A 22,750-nucleotide genomic window follows, 5' to 3' on the forward strand; every position below is an offset into this window, starting at 1 on the left:
GGTACACTATTATACGGTAATATAATACGTGGTCCAATTAAAATATTATGGGTCAATATTAAGGTCCGATATCGGGCTTTACGTTAACATTGAAAATTGACTTCGCTCTTCCTAATTTTAAAGGGATTTAGAAGGCGAATTTCCTCAATTTAAGCACTTCCGAACACTTATTTTAGATACGGCTACATAGTAAAATACAGGGCCTCATTGTGTATCCCCTATTTGACCTAAAATTATTTTCTCTGTTAGGGTACACTATTACCCGGTAATATAGTACGTGGTCCAATTAAAATATTATGGGTCAATATTAAGGTCCGATATCGGGCTCTACGTTAACATTGAAAATTGTCTTCGCTCTTCCTAATTTTAAAATAGTGTTCTTAAGCTAAAATAATTCTTTTTTTCTTTAATTCTTGCAGGTGATTTAGCGTTATTAGACTAAGCAAATCGCATTTTCAGTTGCCCATCAAAATAACAATTAATTGAATTCGGTATCTTCTGGAATGATTTTATTGCCGGAGGCCAACTCGTATATATATATATATATATATACATTAATTTTTGTTCTGTGACCTAAAGATGAAATGGAATTTTTTTAAACAGAATTTGCAGTTATATAATCAATAAGAAATTTTAAAAAAGGCTTGATAGAATCTAGATAGATTATATTTGTTTATGTTATTTAACAATTTAGTTGCAGTTCTAATTCTACCCAACACCAAAGACATTTAAGTAAGAGGAAATTCTTCAATTAAATTTTTTTTCTCCAGTTATTAAAGATACTGAAAACTATCGAAGTATTCAAGAATGAAGGAACATAATTTACGATTTAAATAAAGCACTAATGAAAAGTTTTTGTAATGCTATTATATTTCACTAAACTCCCCCTCTTTAAAGATGTAATTTTTTTATACTTAACTCTTCTCTTCTTTTTCAATAATAATAAACACTATAAACGTAACAGAAAAAATAATAAAGCACATTTTCAATAACTAATTAAGTTTCTTCGAATTGCTGCTAATCTAAATCAATTAAATCACGCAAAAAATTAAATAAAAAAAAGTTTTTTTTAATTGTAGTTTAACTAAGGGAGCTTCGGCTGCCATGTTTCGTTTCTGGGAAGTGGAGAATATTTTATTATAAATGTTGCTGTCTTACTCAAGCATTGTCATCATTTTAAATACTCAATACGAAAATATAAATATTAAAAAATATATATGGAACCGTATTCATGAATTTTTAGTGTTCAAAATTTTCGAAAGTGACTAAACTTAAATAAAAAGTTCTGTTTTTTACTTTTATTTTTACAGTTGACAAAGGCAATAAGAATAAATTTAATGTACTTGAGCATTTTTCTTTGAAAAAAATCGAAAGCGAATGCAATTTTTAGATTCCTTTGTAAAAATAAATATATTTAAACAATCCTAGACAAGGATGTATTTTTGAAGGAAAAAAATACTCATTTAAAAGTGGATAAGGACAGTTCCTTTTAAATTGTTCTAGTTTTCACCATATTTACATTCTTTTTCAAGGACTTATTTTTTTTTCACTTGTTGCCTTAAGTTTCGTGAATTTGTTGATAGTTCAAACCAATTAAATCCAGAAAAAAGAGTTTAATTGTAGATTAATTAAAATACTTCTGACTACTTTCTTTTATTTGTGAAGCAGTGTTTGATACGTAAGAAGTGTTTTTATTGACTCTGACTGCTTTTGGCGATTTTGTTCTTACATTTAATTGCTCACTTAAAACATCAGAATAACAAAAAAATAATAATTAATAATGATACTGCTTTTAAATTGTTGACAGACAGTCGAATACTTAAACAAATCTAGAGAAAGATGACAAAATTGAAGGATTTACAAAATCATATATAAAGATACTACTTATGATGAGAAATTAAATCTAATTAATGAATAACATCATGATTTTACATTAAATTACATCATGATTTTACATTTTTACATTGAAATTCTGATGGCCGTAGTTTTTCAAGTCAAAATGAAGGAACAAAGAATAGAGCTACAAGAAATGTTTGCGCATATTTCAAATTTTTCTTCCTGTACTCAACATATATTGAGCAAAACAGTGAAAAATTGGGAAAAATATGAATTTTATTTTTTTGAAGATCAACTTATTGGTGACCAAATCTTCTTAATGTCGAGAAGAGTTGGCCATCCAATATAAAGAAAAAGTAAATTTAAAGTTTAAAAAGTAACACATTTCACTGAGCTAACCATGAATAGCTTACGATTAATTGAAAACAGAAAACTTATCACAGAAAATAAGTAAAAAGTATCTAATAAACAATAACAAGTTTAATAGACCACTTTTGAAAAAGTTTCAAGGCTTTGAAAATTTGTGCATGTTTCATGGAACCATTGTATATTATAAAAGTTATTACAGTGTACCTGTTTCGCACGATTTTTTTTACCACTTTTAAATTTTAAAAAAATTATAATTTCTGCATCTGTGCATTAAATGTGGTTATTACTCCTCGATTTTATGTGGCCATCTCTCTTAAAATTGAAGATGAGATGGCCACTGAACTTATATCGTCACCCTGATATTACTTTACTTTAGAATCAGGAGCAAAGCTTGAACTATACATGTGCCATAAAGGTCCAACTAGTTGAAAAAAATATAACCTACATATTGAAAAACAGCAAAATAGTCAATTCACGGAAAATATTTGATCCTAAAGATAAGCATTTAAATTTTCGTTACTTTTTGTTACAACAAAAAAAAAATTCATTGTTCAAATTACAATAAGCAAGTTAAATTATTTCCTATGAACTGAATTTGTTACAATCTATGAAAAAATATGGAAGATATTTAGATTGTCCATCTAACCTAAACTTGTCCTATATTTTCTCACTTATCTTCAATCTAAATTTTCTTAAATTTGGTATTATTTTTAACGAATTAAAAAAATAACTGCAAAAAATAATTTTTTTTATAATTTAAAGGACTTCTGGTTTCCCCCTCTTTTTTGTGAAATAAGCTGTAAGAAATTCCGGATCAAATTACTATAAAATGTACCGGCACTCTGGGTGCTGGTACTTTTTACCGTAAAATTCATTTTTATCGGAACATGTAACGGAACAAAAATTGTGATGGACCATAATTTTTACAGTAATAATTACCGTGAAATCCCGGAATCATTCTACTTAAATAAATATTACTGTAATTACGGTATAATATTTTACTGCAAAAATGGATTTTACGGATAATTATACTATGGATACTGTTACGGATAATGTTAAGGTGCCGGTACTATATATCGTAACTAACTTCTTAATGTAGAGTTTTATAATGTAATAAATAATTTTATTGGCTACCAATGCTCTTGTAAAATCTATTCTTATATTTAGATATTCAAAATGAGAATTACAATAAACACAATATTATAATCTATTTTAAAATGAATTGTTTTTACGCATTTTTGTTTCAGGTTAATTTTTGTCTGTCGACAGAACTTCAGCTAAAATAACCAGTTCTGTTTTAGCAGTTAACCAAAATGCTACGCTCTTTATAACTTCAGAAACTTTAACCAATTAAACGAAACATTCGAAAGCGAATGCATTCCTTTAGGTTATTTTTTCTTAAAAAAAAAAGCAACACCCTTAACTAAAATCATACACAAAATCAACGAAGTGTTTTCGAAAGAAAAAAGGAAATAGTTTAAAGTACAGGAGAAAAGTTCGTTTCGTAACTGTTTTAGATTTCGCAATGTTTTTTCTTTTCATTTTTTTTCTTCAAGGACTTATATATTTTTTCACTTGTCTCCCACCTTAAGCCCCTTCAATAGTAATAATCACTGTAAAAGACAGAAATGAGAGAGAGAAAGTAATAAAAGAAAAGAATTTTTCTCTAATGCGTTCTGCTATCATTAAGGACGGAAGAGTTTTCTTTTAAGAGTCTGAAAGCCACAATTTTTGTGCGTGTGCCTGAACGAAAGAATAAAAAAAGAAGTTTTATGAAAATCTATGTTAAAAAAGGACGTACTTCACTCGGAAAAGAAATTTTGAAAGTAAAAGGAAAGAATTTGTATGGGTGAATTTTTTTCCTTTATCCATGAAGTGCTTCCTATTTAATGTTTTGATTTTGATGAAAGAAAAGACATTTCGTGAAGATTTATTGGTTAAATAATTAGACCCGATTCTCCACATTAACTGCAATTTTCGACTTCGTTTATGCATCGTGAAGTCATTTTTATTTTTGGGTTAATAAAAAGCTTTTATTTCATGTCTGGTAGTTCGGGCCTTGTTTTTGTTTTTATGCGACCGCAAAGAACATCTTCTAATAATTAATATTTATTAAAAATATATTTTTGAAAAGTTCTTTTGCCTTTGACTTGGATAATTCTGTATATTTCTACTGAAAAAAAAGGTTTAAAAGCTAGACGCATAAACTATGTGTAGAAACAGTGAGAGCAACCGAAAAATAATTTGAAATATTGGTTTTTACTTTAAAATTTAGTTAAATTTATGTTGAAGGAAATATTGTAATAATTTTATTGATGATTTTAACAATATAAATGGAAAGTTTGGAATCTAAAAGCAGTTCAATAATAAGACACTCTTATTCGAAGTGCAACAATTTTGAGTCAAACTGTATGTTGAAGAAAATATTGTAGTAATTTTATTGATGATTTTAACAATATAAATTGAAAGTTTGGAATCTAAAAGCAGTTCAATAATGAGACACTCTTATTCGAAGTGCAACAATTTTGAGTCAAACTGTATGCTGAAGAAAATATTGTAGTAATTTTATTGATGATTTTAACAATATAAATGGAAAGTTTGGGATCTAGAAGCAGTTCAATAATAAGACACTCTTATTCGAAGTGCAACAATTTTGAGTCAAACTGTATGTTGAAGAAAATATTGTAATAATTTTATTGATGATTTTAACAATATAAATGGAAAGTTTGGAATCTAAAAGCAGCTCAATAATAAGACACTCTAATTCGAAGGGCAACAATTTTGAGTCAAACTGTTTGTTGTTATTGTTTCCAGGTAGATATTTTTCAAGTTTTGAGAATTTTCATAAGATGGCAGCACAAGACACAAAATATCTTACTGTGCGTATGGAAATAATTTTACTCTCACGAAAAAAAGTTTTCTAAATTTGATTTGAAAAGGCTTCTTGTTTAATATTGCTATTAAGTTTTTCAAATGAGATTGAAGAATTTACAATTTTTTCCTTTGAAAAATTTTTTAAACTCATGTAACATTTAATACATTTATGCTTCTTTAAATGATATCTAGAAAAAATGAGCTATTAAGTCGTTTATTTTAAAAGTTTATTCATGCATATTTATTTCTCAATTAATTTCTCAAAAAACATAGAGTTTCGCCACTCTCTTTTTCTTTTTGAGTTAATTCTGCAAACGAAATCAAGAATTAAATTTTTATTTAGAAATCTAATTCAAGCAATAACTGCTCTTGATATAAAACAACCAGTTTGTTAGTTAAAGAATATTTGAATTAAAAAAAATAATGATGTAAATCCATGATGAACGTTATTAATAAATTTATGAATACTTAAAGAGTAACATGTACAAAATGCTAAAGAATTTATTGCGTACATCACAATTTAAATTCTTTATGCGGCATTTTAAACTTATTTCCCTTAATGTCATTCAACAACTGGACATAATATTTAGTAATAAAGAATATTTTTTGATAATTTTGAAATTTTTTTAAATTTGTTAAAGGATAAATAATTTTTTTTTCAAACGTAAAGACAAATAAATTTCGAACTATATTTTTTGAAAAGAGTTATACCCTGTCAATCTATTTTTTTAAAAAATGAATTACAAAAAAATTCTAAATTACAAAATAGTCTAAAATTACAAATTTGGTAATAGAATAGCTTTTAAGAAATAGTAGTTTGAAAAAAAGAAAAGAAAAACACAAGAGCCTGTATAAACCAAGTAAGGTTCTCCACTACAGAATTTTCAAATTATATCATGTCTCTGCCAATTTCGTTCCTTCATTGCCCTGCTTTTGAAAGATTTTGAGTTGAATATCTATATTGTTCGATCTTACAATGTAATTTTTTCGGACTTTCAGTGCATAAGAAATTATTCTCTATGCATGTATTCTTATTTCTACTTTACAATTCTTATTTCTACTCTTAATCTTATAGTTAAAACTCCCTTTTCAGTATCTCAGTGATTTATTTGCTTTTTTCAGATGGGTCACCTATATGTTCATTTGTGTTTTTCGGAACTACTGGTTGAGTAATTTCTGATACGAGATTTTACCTTTCTATCGTCTATTTGGATAAGTCATTTCCTTGCTGCTGATAAAATTAGACATTATTAGTTTGCATACATCATATATGAAGAAAAAGTTTATTCCATAAATCATACAGTTATACAGGGTGGCAATGACTAGTTTGGAGAAAGTTTTGAGCAAAATATATTTGTTACAACACTTTTTAAACTCATTTTAGTAATCTCTAAGTATCATAAGCTCTTAGAAAAACAAATTTAACCTTCTAATATGATCTAAAGATTCTTAGAATACTGCAAGACACGTTTTCTTGATCTTTACAGTACAAGCTACCTTATTCCTCAGACTCTTAACCAATGGATTTTGTTGTTTAATGTATATTGATCTATTTTTTGTTTAATATATTTTAATTCAATCACAAAAGACTTTAGCAAATTAAAGTTTTCGTTATGTATTTACAGATATTTATGAAAGCCAAAGGTAGTCGCCTTTAAAAAAAATAAGAACGAATCTAATTTTATAAATTTTAGCAAATTTAAAAATTTTATCTCCCATTATGAAAGATCTTACAAATAGAATTAAATTCAAAACTTACTAACTCATTTAAATCTTGGCATCTGCTATTTCAATCAAAATAACGTCAATGATTTTTTTAAATTTGTTTTTTTTTATGTGATAATTTGTTTGGAACCGTACAAGGAAAAACAAATCCCAGAAAACAATTCAAAGTTTTCATTTTCAAATACACACGTAAAATTTTTTCATTGTTGCAATTTTTGTTTTTTCAACAATAGTGACTGATTAATAATGAACATGAAGGGGATGGTTTATGTTAAATAACTCAAGTATTACAATAACAACTGATTTAAACAAAACAGATTGATTAATATTAAACGTAAGACGAATGATTTACGTTAAACAATAACACGAAAATATAAGTTAAGCAATAGCAAATTATACTTGCTGCGTAAGAAGGATTTAACTTAACGAAAGAAAATAATGTTTTAAAACAGCAACACATTATTGTTTAACAATAGAGTAATAATTAATGCTAAACAACTGATGCTGATTGAAATCAAACTAAAATGTTTAATATTTGTTGTTAAAAATAGGAACTTGTTGTTCTTTGAACAATTAAAGAGAGATTTGCATTAAAAAATAAAACTGTGAGCAATAATGAATGAATTCTGCTAAATAGGTTAAAATTTAACAATAAGAGTACGGTTTATTTTATGTTATTTAGATAGAATAGATTAAAGTAATCAAAAAACACCAATAAAGAATAAAAACAAGACTAATAAAGAATGAGTCAAAAATTAATAAAGAAAAAAGAGAGGTTAATTTTTTAAACTTAATTTCCTTTTAAAGAACACTTTATATATTTCAAATAGATAGTTTTGAGCTATACTTTTCATAGTACTGAAATATTCAAAATAATGAATTCTATTTCATTTTTAAAGCGCAAACGTTAATTTTTGAAAAAATAATTTCGAGGAAAAAAAAATACAGCTTATAATGCCAAATTCTGAAATGAAAATTCCTCTTATAACACGAACGCGGTTTATTATGTAAATATTTATTCTCATACGTGTAAAATAAATAAATGAATGGTTATTTTTTAGCAAGACGAAAATTGTTACTTACATGAAAAGGGTACTTTTAAAACACTTTCTTTCCAACGTTTTTTTTTTTCCACTTTGTTGCGCCATCAGGAAATACACATTTATATTTTAAAAAGGAAATTTGGTTTATTAAATGAATATAGAAGTTAAAACTTTGAAAAGACTTTTTCACAAAAACGTTGATTTTCGACAATAATCCATAATAACATAAAAATTGCATATGTTTAAAAAGTTTTTCTTCTCTTTAGTACTTTCAAATGGGAATAAATGTCGGCAGTTTGTTTAGTTTTTTAAGTGAAAAACACTTTGACTTTACGATGCGTAAAAATTTCCTAATCAAAAAAAGCGAGCTCCTCCAAAGCAAGCCGACAAGTATTTCTGAAAAAGTAACAAGAAAAGCTTTTTGGAAATGCTGTGACTTTATTTTTGTGCTTTATATCTGAATGCGAGTTGCAGTTACTTCAAACTGATTACTCAAATTGGAAACGAGAGTAAAATGTTTTTATTTCATTTTATTTTATTCCAAGAACTGTATGAATACTCGCTTCGCCTTATTAAAATTTTGCGTGAATATATACTTCTTACACTTAATATATCCATAAACGAAATATTTACATCTTCAAACATGGAAAACCATATTTTCTTTTTAATGCATACAAATTTCTCTTTGGAACAATAAATATGTTATTTTTTTAACGGTTCATTCAATTCAAATTAGATTTCAATTGCTTCAAAATCTTTTCACTCTTTAATTTGAAACCATAAGCCAAATTTATATTGAAGAAAAAGTTATATTCTGAATGGTAGAGTGACTTTATTTTTTTGAAAGTGTCTATTTTTTTCGCCATATTTTAAATAGTTGATGAAGACTTTAAAGCTGCCTTGTTAGAAATTTTTCGATAACCTTTTCAAATCGCCACTTATTTAATTGTTATTTTACCATATTCAAACAAAACAGTCTAATGAAAAAGTAAAGTATTCCTGCCACAGCCCGAGTAGTCCAGGGGGTCCATGGAGGTTAAAGCTCCTCAATTTCGTGACCCACGGCATGATTGCGACAATGTGGTCAGCATTGTGCACAGGCCGCCTTTACTTCCCAGACAAGCTGTTTTCCATCGATCTGAGGCAGTCTAATAGTCATAAGAAAATTTATATTAAAAAAGTTGAGAGTGAGAAAAAGCATTTTTTGATTAGTTTTACGTAATACGGTTTAACATCCAGAATTCTATCCGTGCAAAGTAGGTCCTCCTATTGAAGACATTTTGTTCCGTGTAGCTGCGTTCCTACTGTAGTTGAGAGGCGTTATCGGTCAATCTCATGACCAAGCATGCGAACCCCAGCTTTGATACCACAATAATTCTTCCATTCCTTCAGTGGATGAGGAGTTTCTAGTATCCTGCACGCTTCAATCAAGGATCCCAGAATATTAGAATGAGAAACCACCACTCACGCATAATTGGTGAAGTACCCACAGGGCTTTAAGGATTAGAAACTATGCTAGCTGTAAATGGTTACAAAACGGTATAGTATCGTATTTACGGTTTTTTAACCGTACCATTTGTGAATGTTTTTAAAACCGGAAAGAATGTTCCTAACTATAAATTTTACTGTTAATCGCGTGGATAGACTGATGAGGGTTATTTTACCATAACTTCAGAATAAAAATTCTAACAATTTGTAAAATTAGTGAAAAGTAAAATAAAAAGCTATATCATTGTAAGCATTGTTTTTTTTACATTTAATATATCAAACACCTTATAGATTTATAAACAGTCCATGATTAAAATGAGTTTCAAAATAATAATAATGTAAACACAACGGAGCATAACTATTTCAGAAGGTTTTCATAGTTCAATTAGTTTTAAATTAAAAAAAGGATTTTAAATTAGACTAAGTCTTTTTTTTAAAGTTAAATTAAACAAAATTTATTTTTTTTATTGAAAACATTAATCAGTTTTAATGATAATATTTACCAGCCTAAAGAAGAAGTAGAATTGCCTCTTTATACATCATAAAATGGTAACATTTGTCTTTCCATTTCGTGTATTCTCATTGGACAGAAAAATCACATGATATTTTGATTTTTTGGTCATTATCATATTTATAGTTAAAATGAATGTAACTTTTTTTATTGTTCCAGTTAGTTTATAATGTTTTAAAAGAACAAATTTGCTTTAAAAATAGCTGATATACTCACATTTGTCTTTTTCTGTTTATAATTAACCCTAAAAAACTCTATATATATGCTCCATGATTTATCCATCATTTATGCAACACACGTATAAAAATCTGCATGGATAGGATCGCGCTTGGACAAAATTTTGTGCTGATCTAAAAACATTTTTTTTAAATAAAATTTTCGATATTTAATCATATGGTTAGTTTTGAGAGATTTCGCTTAAAACAATCAGATGTATTACACACATTTGTTAGTTGCCCTCTGTATATTTGCATCCCAAATTGTTCTATGACTTAAAATAAAAGTTCAAATGATTCAAAATAAAAGTTATTTATTGGTTACATTTCAAGTAGATAAGATTTTAGCAAGGAAAATGTATTTTAAGATTGTGATTCTCTGTCAAATGACAACGCAGTTGTCCTTCTGAATGATAATGCAATTGATTTTTCTGAATATCTATATTAAACAAAAATAATTAAACTTAATTTTTCGTAAAAAGTTATGAATTTAATAATTTATTTAAATTTGCATGAAAGTTAAAACAGGTTTTTTAAAGCCTGTTTTCATGTAAGAGAGTCGAGGATGTTAAGGCACCAAAACAGCGAAGGCAAAGACATGATGGCGGCAATATGGCCTTGAATTCTTTTACCACCTTCTCTATCCTGTGCTGCAAAAAATTTTCGTATATCTCAACGCCAAAAATGATGGCAATTACTTTAGACCAAGCATAAAGATAGTTCTTGGTGCAAATTCTACAATACTTGGTGTAAAGAAGCCGTCACCACATTTGTTAGTCTTCAGTTTATATTTACAGTAAGATATGATACATATAAGAATCAGAGAAGTTACGATACTTTTTACGATACAATCTAAAAACAAATCATGGATTTAGGATACATAGATGCAATATTTCTTAAAATAAAATAAGTTTGTCAATCACACACAGTGCAGGCAGATTATTAATACTAATTTGTGCAAAACCAAAGTTAAATATCATAAAATTATTTTTTGCAATTGTTGCATTTAGTTAAATATTATGAGACTAAAATTAAAGCATTTGTCCATTTTATAAATGTTTATATGAGTGGTTTGTCAAATCAATCCGAAATCAAGATTGGAATTACTTGGCAAATAATCGACAACAATCAATATTTTTCTACTAATCAGGAAAGAGGGTTGAAACTTACCTGGTATTTAATAGGCCATGTCGAGTTAGTCAATTGAATAGCGTTTATGTATAGTTTGTCGAAGAATATTTAACTTAAATATAATAGTTTGTGTAATAAATTGTTTGAGCTTTTCAAAGCTGAATTCGAAAAGGTATTATACCACAGTTCTTACATTGTTCTGCGATGCTAACCATCGATCTGAAACTGAATGGGCATTAAGTTACTCTCGGGGACAGAACCTTATTCCTTCAAAGTAATCATTGCACCACCGTAGCTCAATTTAAACAGCAAAATTTTTGATTACTTAAGAAAAAGATTTTAGTGTAGAGGAAGTGGAATTTTTTACTACATGGAACACATAAGAAATTTTTTCTTACAGAAATGCACCAGCATATAAACTTGAAACTTTACATTTAATGCTGAATAGTATAAAATATCTATATACATGCTATAATAAAAACCAAGGAAACTAAGATGTATTGGATTATTTAAATGTCAGAAAACATTACGAACAAACTTTTATAAAATATTAAGTTTCCTTTTATGCCAAAATAAAAAAAAAGAAGAAATGTATTCTAACGTCAATAACTGTTTGAATAATAGTTGAAAAACACCAGACTTGAGTTTTTTGCTTGTATGAAACCATTAAGACTCTTCAGATAAATAAATGGATCAAATGAAAGCTTTGCATGCATTCAACAAAGAACAAAGTACTCTTTTGTTGCACGCGGTCATATTTTTTCGAGAATATTCTCAATCAAGAGAAGTTCCGGCAATATTGTCGCCGCTTTACTCTGTTGGGATTTAGGTTTTCGATTTAGGGATATTTTTATTTGGAAGTTTATATTTTCATATCCTTGTTTTATTTGTGAGCATTACAGAATACAAACAGCATTTTCATCTTTCAAGAGTATTATTACCGAAACTATAAATTCTTTTCGATGTTCCAATTTCATTCCTCTTTTATTTGAGTGTATTTCAAAATTTGTATTCTTTTGATTTTCAACCAACGATGAAGAAACTCATTCAATTTTGTTCGATGTTAAGAATGAATATAATACACCATTTTTTTCTTGACATGCAAATAAAAAATAAATTTTCTTCGATTTATATACTCTTTCAAATACGATAATTTTTTTTCTTTTGATAAAATTTTATCAAACGTACAGTGGCGTACATTGCAAAAAGAATCAAGAATTATCTGCAAACCCTTCCCTTGCTCATCAAAAATTAAGTCTATGAAAATTCAAATTCAAATTTAGCATGCACATTCTAAGTATTACATTTCAACAAAATTTGGAAAAATTTAGATTAAAGAAAAAACTGCAACAAGGCAAAGTTAAAATTCAAATTTATCATGCATATAGTAAATATTACAACTCCACAAACTTTCTGAATTTCTTTCTATATTTAAAAAAATGCAAGACTGTACCACCGACGCTGTTTTGGATGGGTGTTACGCTGCATTTTTATACGTTACATTTTCATACTTTACGTTACATTTTGTTTCGACTCTCAAAATTTGTCAAACTTAAAATTTTTAAATAGCGATGATGTATAGAAATATGTGCAAGGAAAACCGTGGAATAAAAAAAATTCTATAGTTAGTGGGAGATTTATTATCAGTTAAACTTGTTGTAAAAATTACCATGCAGATCCCTATTCAAGCCACAAAAATTCATATACAGAATTTAAATTTCATATGCTGAAAAGAACTATTTTTTATTTTTTACTAAGGAATACTCAAATCCTTTTTGAAATTCAAATTTGTTCAAAATATTTCGTAATTTCGTGTGTTTTTTTTCGCTATTTTTTTATACCTTCTTTGCTTTACTTAATGTTTTGTTGTGCAAACATTATAAGAGTTATATATTTGAAATTAAGGAGGATTCGTAGAAAGTTGTGAGGTAATATGACGAAATTAAAGAAATAAAATTAACATTTCATGATTAGTTCGAGAATTATCAGCTGTTAAATTTGCAGTAAAAATGCCATTCGGACCACTCTTCATTTCGCAGAAATGCAATTACAGAGTTAAAATTCCACTTGCTTAAAAAGCCGTTTATATTGTTGAATTTCACTGAAATTTCTTTTCTTCAATTTCTAATCTGTTCGAAAGTTTTTGCAATTGTGAATGCTTTTTTTTCTTCACATTTTTTGCCTTAACTCATGACTATTTATCTGTTTCTGCAGAAAAAATTATCTCCCTCAAGATCTTTATTTTATAAGGTCGCGCTTGAATTTATGTCGGTTGACTTTTGTCTGAATAAATGTAATTATAATAATAATAATGAAGGTTTAATAGAGAGAGATTAGATGCACCCAGATATAAATTTTAACATTTGAACATTTTAAAAATATAAAATGCTCAAGAGAAAGTAAAACTGTTTCCAATTTGAACAGTTTTGTGATATCAGCGTATCGTTATAAATTGTGAATAAGTAAAATTATATCTTATTGTGTCGCACTGCTTGTATTCATAAGTTAGAATTTTTTACAGTTTATTATTTTTAAAATCTTGCCGTCTGCCCATTTCATTGCGATTACAATATTAACAAAATGTGCATTCTAAAAATTCAAATAATTACATATTTTAAACAAAAAAGTAACTTTCTTACAGACTTTTAAGGAAAAAAAAGTATGGGGTTTGTGAATGAAGCGTACAGGGCCTATAAGCCTCCTAGTTATTTAAAAAGCGACACCTATAATAAGAAAAATTTAAATTCACGTGCATAAAGTAAATAATACAATTTAACAAAATTTAAGGAAATTAAGATTAGGAAAAAACCAATGAGGCAAGACAAGTTTTAAATTCAAATTTCTCATAAACATAGTAAATATTTCAAAGCCACAAAATTTTCAAATTTTAATAAGAAAATAACACTTATGAGAAGAATTCAATTTAGAAGTATTCAAATTTATCATACATACGCAAACTATTATATTTTCGGAAAATATATAAAAATTTTAATTTAAGGAAACCCAAATATAAAAAACAAATTTTAAATTCAAATTTACAACGTATATGGCAAATATATCATTTCCATGGAATTTGTGGTAATGTCAATATGAAAGATTGCGGAAATGCTCATAAACACTTTTGTGTAACACACTTCTTGCATAAATTTAGATTAAAGAAAAACAAATAAAACGAGACAAAATAATTTGCAACGTGTAGAATAATTATTTCAAACGATACAAGCAGAATTTTCATATTTTAGATTTTTGCAGCCAACAATATCGAAAAATAAAATAATTGGAAAACTAAATATAAAAAAATAAAGATCTTATTCTTTAAATACTTTTTATTCAACTGATCATTAATTCATTTCCATTAGTTCCTTCATTCATCATTGCTCATTAATTCATTCAGTTAATTCATTTTCTTGCTAGAGCGTTCTTTTTATTAAATTTTACTCATATAATTATTTACACAATTGCTTTTTTTATAATCTCATAGAATTTAAACGCAAAAGTTTTTGTACATAATCCTACAAATAATTTATTTTAATCTAAAATGTATATTTAGATTTTTATCTTGATACACTTTTATACAGAAATATATCTATACATAATAATAAAAGCGGCTGTGTGTGTGTGTGTGTGTGTCTGTAATCACAATATATCGCCCCAGAAGCCTCGCCCAGGCACGAAACTCGGCACATAATTGTGTTTTGACATAATGAAGAAGTATTTTTTTTCTTTTTCAAAAATTTGGATTAGTTTTTTAGTTATCAGTCATTTTGTAAGAAAATCTATGCTTTTTCGTCTTCAAAGAGCCATATTCAAAAAACTATTAAAAAATGCATATACTTTTCCCCACTCTTATAAATGTATGCTAATGCGAACCTTACAATTGAAATATTAATTTTCGACAACTTAAACCAATAATATACGAAGGAATTAATAATTTAATTGTAAAGTTCGCATTAGTTTACATTTATTAAAGTGGAGAAAAGTTTAACTTTTGTATTAAAAATGTGGCAACATATTCGATACGTAAATAGAACGCTTCGCTTTGATATATTTGTCGCTGTTCATAATTGTTATAATAAGTTTTTCTTCTTCTTTCCACGCTCTATTTTTTTTTTTTTAAGCGAAGACGATAATTTTTGTAGCGATATTGTAGTACTTTGTACAACTAAAAATTCTTTTCACAACACTTTAAAAATATTTACTTTATTTTCTTTATATATACAGAGAACAGTCGGCAAAGAATTCGATTAGGTTGAAAAACATTTCGCTAAAAAGGAACGAATTCCAAAAGAAAAAATAAACAACTTAAAGAATAAAAATGCTGATGCCAGCCAATTTTTTGAAAGTTAACTTAGAAATAACAAACCAAACGATGTTAAATAACAAACCAAACGATGTTAACAAAATGACGTAGAAAGCGCAACTAGATCAAAATTATACAAGCACAACTAGATCAAATTATAATACCTGAGTGCTTGACGTAACAGATATAGAAATAGAATTTGATACCATAAAAAATTATATAGAAATAGAAATTGATACCATAAAAAATTTATTCGTTTTCGTGTTCTTTTCATGTATTTAGCATTTTAGTTTTTTTTTTTTTAAGCGTTGTAGCTATATAATTTCAAACATCCTCAAGAGCTATAACACATCTGCAGCAGAACTGGATATGAAGACAAAATTGCAGGACAGGAACACTTTAATTGTCCACTAATCTTCAGATTTCCTGCTACGTTTTAAAAAACTTTATTTGTGAAAACCTTCAGCGTGGCGGACAGCTGGCCGCCTTAGGCTGCTAGTAAGTAATAAATGAACAAATTGTGATATTAATTTTCAAATAAGATGTCAGCACTTATTTAGGAAACTCGAAGGATACTGTTTATTTTCTATTCTTAGTGAGAATATGCATATTTTTACTGTAAATGCAGTAAATCGGTTAACGATTACTATTTAAACGTTTCTATAAATTGATAAGTACCCAAGATACCAAGATAATCTACCCAAATGATAAGTGGACATTTGTGAGAGGGTCAGAAATATAGTAGTTATAGAAGTCAAAAAAAGAGGTAGAACATTTGATCAATTTATCATTTCACGAGAGAAAACTTATTATATACTTTACATCTTGCAAAACAATAGTGCATCCAGACGGGACACATTAATACGGTTTTTAAAGGAAGGAAAGTGAGCGTATTGCTAACACTTATCATAGCAATACAAACACTTAGGCAATACAAACACAATGGTGTAAAGTTTTTTGATGAACAAGTGGTGTAACATGATTTGATGAACAATGAACAAATGGTGTAAAATTTTTCTGGAGGGTGGGTATCAATGTTGTTCAGCCCAAGACCCGGATAAAACAAGCACAGTGATGTTCTTGAAATTCATTGGAGTTGTTAACGGAATGGCTACAAGTAATCGAAGAGTTATGACATCTGCTCATCTCCCAGAGTAGAAGAGCTGTGCAAATCCCCTTCTGACATTAAAATTCATGCTAGTATTCATTGTTTTGCAGTGGGAGCATTAATTTTTAGAATAACTTTACATCCATTTTAAATGCTCTCATGAGAACTGATTAATCAGAAATAATAAGGTTGTTAAACATAATTAAGGTTGTGTTTCTATGTAACTAGGGACTAGGAGTGATGATGTTGCTATTGCTGTTGCATACCAGACGCTATTAAGCGTGTCCTTTATACACGTGGGCAATTCTTATAATTATTTTGGATACAATCTGTAAAAAAAATCTGTAATGTTTCTTTTTCTTTCTGTTGCAATTTTCTTTTATAATGTACTATGCCTGTTGACAATTTTAATGCCATTTTTTTTATTTATGCATTGTAGTATCATGAAAAGTAAAATTAAAGGCTACTAATTATTTCTTAAAAGTTAGTCTTTCAGTTTTGTTAAAATGTGTTCAGATATTGAACTAAAGTTTCTGAAAGTCAAAATCACTATGTAAATAAGAGAAATATTTGCTAAATCTACCTTTCTGTTAAACATATTCTTGTTTATAGGAAATATTATTGTTTTATATCCTTACTAAATAAAAAATAACTGTTTTCTAAGTATTACTAACATGTCGTCATACAAAGGCCTACTACTATACGTGTAAGCTATTAGCGTTAAGCTTAAGTTATAAGAAACGTATTTAAAATTTATTCTATGGAGTCCCAGTATTTTCCTTTAGAACTTTTTAGTTAAGAAATTCTGTAAACTGTATAAGGGAATAAAATTTTAGAAATTCATATTTCTTTATAAAATGCATGTACGATTTTTGAAATGTTTTCAATGTTAAAAGACACCTGTCAACAAAAAACGTTCTACCAACAAAATTGTGTTGCTTATTCTTTCCATCAGAGTGGAGAAAAAGGCATATTTTTTGAAATATCAGAAAATGTTTTCTTTTTAAAACAAAACATATATGCTATTATTTAAAGTAAAATGCCGAAAAGAAGTCTTAAATCTCCATATCCAGTAGCCTAAGTTTGAAAGTCACATTTATCTATTATTAGTATTAAAAGAATATTTATTTCTGCATAATATAAAAACTCATATTAATCTTTAAAAAGTTTTTACCACTTCAGTTTTTTCAAATACATTTTTTGAAATTCTTTTTACGACCAAATCTTAAAAGTAAATTTTTTGTAGCAAATTTTTTTCAATTCACACAAAAAGTACTCAAGATATAGCGAAAAACGCAAAAAGTAAATTTAACATTAAGGGGTCCGAATTTTGAAGCTCCCTCCCGACCAAACTATTGGGACCATATTTTCCAGATTGCGGCTACCCCCCTATATTTTGGGGGTCAGAAATCAAAATCTATTGAAAAAAAAAGGCATGTTTATTCAGAGGAAGTATGTTTTTGAGTCTAGTTTCATAACTGAAAATATTATCTGCACTAATTAAATTAGCATATTTGAGCATCATCCGTAAAATCCATTTTACCGTAAAATTAATTTTTTTCGTGAAATAGCATACTGTAATTTTTACAAGCAATATTTATTTACTTAGAGTGATTCAGAGATTTTACCGTAGCTGTCACTGTAAAAATTACGGTATATCAATCTTTTTCAATAACATGTTTTGTTAAAAATGGATTTTATTGTAAAAAGTACAGGCAACCTGAGTGTCAGTACTTTTTACCTAATTTGATCCTGAATTATTTACAGTGTAGTCTTTTCATGTCTTCCTGTTACAAAGTTGACCATCGCAGATATTTGAGATTATCAAACACAGCAAATACTGATTGAAGTTTCCGCACTGCATCTAGATTCTGTTCTCAGAAACCATATCTAACGGAACGTTAATGCAATTTTATGAAATTGACCCAATAAAAAATTTGTTCGAATATTTGTCGTTCAGGGCTAAAAAATACCACAAAGCCAGTAAAAAGTTTCTCCAAACTGGCACCTACATCTATATAATTTGATAATTTTTCCATGCTAAAGAAATGTTCTAGATGTAAAGTAAATTTTGACTCTGGATGTCTAAGACTCAAAGAAATAATCTACTAAAAGGGATTGCACTTGCAACCTAAACACAGTTTTTTATAACCGATACATTCTTTTCACTCCCCTCATATAATTCTTTTCGTGTAAAACTGACTCTATTTTATTTACTCCAAATACTAGGTATTCAATAAATGCATTGATCCACTTTTTTGCAAATCCTCTTTTTCGAATGCATTTACCTAAACATAACCTAAACCTATATATACATACCGAAGAGCCATTACATTATGACCACCCTCCAACTATAACAATGGGCTCGCCCAGGTTTTCATGGTTTCTCGTCTAGGAAGAATGTTTTCATGGGGCACATTAGGACCCATAATCCTCATAGAGCAATCCCTGACGTCTGTAAGCTACTTAAACATAGTTGCAAACCAGGTTCACCCGTTCATGGCAACAGTTTTTCCTGCGGGGGATGGTGCTTCCCAACAGGATAATGCACGGATAAGTGTCGAATCGTCAGGGAACGTTCCAGTGACTTTCAAGTCATTTCTTGCCCCACAAATACACCTGATCTTAATCCAATAGAGCATATGTGATCCTGCTTGGAAAACCAAATTCGTGCTGCCGCGCTACCCCCTCGCAATGTGAGGGAATTGCAGGACCAGTTGGTGAGCGCTTGGTACCAGATACCTCAGACTACCTATCAGCATCTTGTGGAATCAATGCCACGACGGGTGCTAGCAGTTTTGAGGGCTAAAGGTGGTCCTACATGTTATTAGCAGGGTGGTCATAATGTAATGGCTCTTCGGTGTATATACCCATCGTCACTGGTTAGTGGTAGGTAATTTTGACCCAGCTGATCAAGTACGCGTTAACTCGTCACTACACGACTATCAAGTCTGTATGTATAGATATGTATTATTTTAAGGCCGTGGTAGTGGTTAAAGTATTTTAAAATAAAATTTTTAAAACTAAAAAATAAATATTGAAGCAATCCTTAAAAGTATCTTTCCTTGTCCGATACATTCAAAATAGCAAATTTATTAATCTAATACGGAAGGACACTTCGCGAATTTTTTTAAAAATTTTTTGATTCACGTGCCACATATGAAATTAATTTCGTACTGTAATTTGTGTGCCAATTTTTCCGGAAATAACCATTTTTGGTTAGAAAATAAATAGTGACGATTCTTAAAAATATCTTTCTTTGTCCGAAACGTTAGAAATAGCATATACATTAATCTAATAGGATGGGACACTTCGCTAATTATTTTAAAATTTTTTGAATCAGGTGTCACATTTGAAACTATTTTTGTGCTATAATATGAGTGTCAAATTTTCCGAATACACCCAATTTGGTCGGAAAATAAGGATAAACAATCCTTAAAAATATCTATCCTTATATGCAACATTCAAAATAGCATGCACTTTAATCTAATAGGGAGGGACACTTCGCGAATTATTTTAAAATTTTTTGAATCACGTGTCACAGTTGAAACTATTTTTGTGCTATATGAGTATCAAACTTATAGTTTTAATACTTGTAAAGTTTTAATAAAAATAATTTTCATATCATTATTAAATTGTAAAGTATTTTATTTGAATGACTACTTGAAAGAATATATTCATAAAAACCCAAGAGGAAAAAAATATTTTTTTGGGTTTGGTAGACCTCTAGCTACACTTTTTAAGAATCGCATTCCACCCTTCCATAAAAGCAATATTAAGAATACATCAATATTGCTTTTACAAAAGGGTGGAATTTTTCTAAATCTGGAAAAAAATATTTTTCTTACGTTTTGAGCATTTAATAAATTATAAATCGTAAAACTATTTATTAGAAAACACCAAAAACTATTTTCATATTACGATTAAGTTACATAATCTATGCCATAAAAATATTCTAGATTTTTCAACATTTTAAAAGAAATAAGCTTTTGCTAAATTCTCGGATAATTTTATTGTTTATTCTTTAATTTTTTTTAAATGATTCCTCAAAAGAAATTATTCATAAAAACGGAAAAGAGTTTTTTCCTTCTTTTTCTGGTTTGGTTGCTAGTTAGTTATACTTTTTAATAAATGCATATACTTACTTTAAATTAGATAAATTTTACTTTCACAGAAGAATATCATTTTCCTCAATCGGTAAAAATATATTTCTCTTACTTTTTAAGCTCTTAACAAATAAAAAATCATAAAGTTACTTATTAAAAACATCAAAAACTATTTTCACCTTATAATTAAGTTGCATAATCTATATTATCAAAATATTCTAGTTTTTGAAACCTTTTAAAAGAAATAGACTGTAGCTAAATACTCGGAAAATTTGATGTTTTTTTTTGAATTTTTTTTTAAATGATTCCTCAAAAGAAAATATTCATAAAAACCCAAGAGAATTTTTTTTCTTTTTTGGTTAAGTTGCCCGTTAGCTACACTTTTTAATAAACGCATATACATACATTTGATCAATATTGCGTTTACAAAAGGATATCATTTCCCTCAACTCTGTAAAAGAAATATTTTTCTCACTTTTTAAGCTTTACAAACTAAAAGAAAAATGCCTTAGGTTGCAGAAAATAATGTTCACTCCCGAATATAAAATAAAAAAATGGCGAAAAACGTATCACTATTCATCGAAAAGGAACATTCGTTACATCAAAGTAGTTCGAACGATTTCGCGATAGAGAAATTGCACTTCCAGTCCTGGGATCGAGGCTTAATACACACGTCAGTTATTCCCTCGGCCATTTTGAATTTTTCATGGAATATTTGCTCCCTTTTTTCTTTCTCATTTAGTTTCGCCTCCTTCCGTCTTATGGCCATTATTTGCCGCGATATATGCAAGAAAGTAGACTTCTTTCTTTTCACTTCAGAAAAATGGTATAAAAAAGAAAGAAAAAAGAAAGAAAGAGTGAATCCGGCAGAAAGAAACAGTTTGATTGCCTTTGGGATGAGTTCTCTTTGCAACGCATCTTCGAATGGTAGATGTTCAGAGTTTAACAAAAATGTCAAGCTCTATGATCAGACATATTTTGCCACATTATTCCAAAATTTTGGTTGACTTATTTTTTTTTAACGAAAAAAATTATTTTTTCCTTCATTTTCCCTAATTTTCCAGAAAGTTACGAAATTCATTTCAAATATTCTGAATTTTAGTACTTGAATATTTATAAAACTGCTTACAAAATAAATTATCTACAGAACAAAAGTTTTCTGCAAAAAAATTCTAAATCAACTTTGGCGAAATTAGCCATTTCATACATATGGGCCTCATACAAATATATATATATATATATATATATATATATTTCAAAAACTTTTAATTTTTTGAGTCAAATTAATCTATANATACCAGTAGTTGATTAATGCTGTTTTATTTATTAACTTCAATTTTTGCTCATTATATATATATATATATATATATATATATTTCTTCTTCATAATGTTATTCAAATTCATATTTGTTATGTAATTTGCATGCATTTGGAGACTCCAAGCAGTTCTTGAGAACCACACCAGGTGTCAGGCCATTCAAGATAATTAAGAGAATATGATTTCTTTAGAAATCGATGGAGGATTCAACAAGGAAATAAAATTCTGGTATTTTGTTTATTTACTTCGGAGGGTGTATTACATTGCTGGAAAGGTGAATATTATTTTATATTATCTTATATACTTTGTAAATGAAGTTTGAATATTCAGTTTTTACATTGTATTGATTAAATGTACTGCAACATATGTCCTCACTTTGGACATGGGGACACCGATCTTTGAAAGTACAGGACAAAAATTTCAAAAATAAATTATTGCATCACGATTGTGAGGTACTAAATGAGTTTGTAGCATATATAAATATTCTTTTAACTCAAATGAAACAATCATACATGGGAGGGTTATAAAAATTCTCCGATTCATCAGAATAGTTTATTATATTTGCAAATTTATCCTATCCACATCAGAGTATTTAAAGAGTCTCCAGATTTATGCTAGTGCGTCTAAAAAAGAGACGCATTTTTTTTCAAGACACGGAAAAACGGCAGCTCTTACCAATCTAACGCATACATTGCCACGCTGTGGTAATAATATTAACTAAAAGCA

The sequence above is a fragment of the Parasteatoda tepidariorum genome, chromosome 5, assembly GCF_043381705.1.
Source record: "Parasteatoda tepidariorum isolate YZ-2023 chromosome 5, CAS_Ptep_4.0, whole genome shotgun sequence".
Classification (NCBI taxonomy): Eukaryota; Metazoa; Arthropoda; class Arachnida; order Araneae; family Theridiidae; genus Parasteatoda; species Parasteatoda tepidariorum.